Source organism: Capra hircus, chromosome 8, assembly GCF_001704415.2.
Source record: "Capra hircus breed San Clemente chromosome 8, ASM170441v1, whole genome shotgun sequence".
NCBI lineage: Eukaryota > Metazoa > Chordata > Mammalia > Artiodactyla > Bovidae > Capra > Capra hircus.
Window position 1 is genome coordinate 72,918,406 of NC_030815.1, and position 1,449 is coordinate 72,919,854.

Below are 1,449 nucleotides of genomic sequence, written 5' to 3' on the forward strand. Positions count from 1 at the left end.
TCATTTTCTAAGTGTTTCACAAACACTGACTGATTAATAATCCTTCTTTCAGGGCTGCTAGGGAGGAGTTGTAGGGAAGGGGTGATGGTGGGTTTCTAGATAAACACATGTTAATTTTTATCGGAAATGGCAACCCACTCCAGTATTCTTGCCTGGGAAATTCCATGGACAGAGGAGCCTGGTGGGCTACAGTCCATGGGGTCGCAGGAACCGACACGACTTAGCGACTACCACCGCCAAGCAGGAAAGAAGCGAAAATATTTAGAGCTGACACTTCTATATTCATTATTTTATTTAAACCTCAGCCTTGGCAGGAAAAGAATCTGGTGTAAAAGTCTTCTTCTCACTATTTTTACAGAGGGAGAAGATAAAACTCCTTAAGATAATTTTCTGATAGTTATACAGTTATAGTAAGGGCCGGAGATGGAATTTGAACTCAGGTCTGCTCATTTCCCTGGTGGCTCAGAGGTTAAAGCATCTGCCTCCAATGCAGGAGACCCGGGTTCGATCCCTGGGTAGGGAAGATCCCCTGGAGAAGGAAATGGCAACCCACTCCAGTATTCTTGCCTGGAGAATCCCATGGATGGAGAAGCCTAGTAGGTTATAGTCCACGGGATCGCAGAGTCGGACACGACTCAGCGACTTCACCTCACCTCGCCTGCTCATTTCCAGCGCTCCCACTCTTTCTGTTTCTCCACAGTGTCTAGAATGGACTTTTAGCATTGTCACTGTATTAGTCATTATCACTATTATCGCTGACACCAAGTGTTATTAATCTGATGACTTTAATATTTCAGATTTATGTAGTCACAGTCTTTGAAGCACTTGGAGCTCTATGCAACTCTTTTGCTCTTGCTCGGTGCAGAAATGGTAAATATTTATTTGGATTTGATATTGGAAGTCACTCTGGTCTCATTCCTGTCTTAAAAGCAATTTTTCATGGGTTCAGACTCTTGGACTTGAGAAAATCTGGAATGGAAAACAATGCTTGCTTTGTCTTCAGAAGTCACATTCATGACACACCAGATGTTCTGGTCTATGATAAAAAATTCTTCTTAACTTTTAATGGGAGAAAAATAGACCGGTGATTGGGCCACACATCCTTGAGTTTCTTTTTTTATTATTAATATTGATTAAAGAGAACTGGGACTGTGGCTTCTCTTGGGTGTACCACTCCCAGGGACACACAGTGCTGGAGACTGTTTCCTGGGCATAGAGCTTATTGTCCTGCCCTAATTTTTACCGTTGGCTCAAATGGTATCCATGGCCAAATAATGGTCTCATTGCTATTCACTCTTTTATCTCCAAAACAGACCAGAGGGAACCTTGTGCTCTGACTGCTTCCCTTGTTAGCTCCTGTCTGAGAAGCAGCTGGAACCATGTAAGAGGAAGATGTTAACTGATTCCAAGGCAGGACTAGGTACCATAGTTTTGCCCTTTCAAAGATGA

General features: G+C 43.0%; 1 non-coding gene across 1 annotated transcript; it reads left to right on the forward strand.

Moving 5' to 3' along the window:
• On the forward strand, positions 452–523 carry TRNAW-CCA. Its single transcript has one exon. It is a non-coding gene; the product is annotated as a tRNA-Trp (tRNA).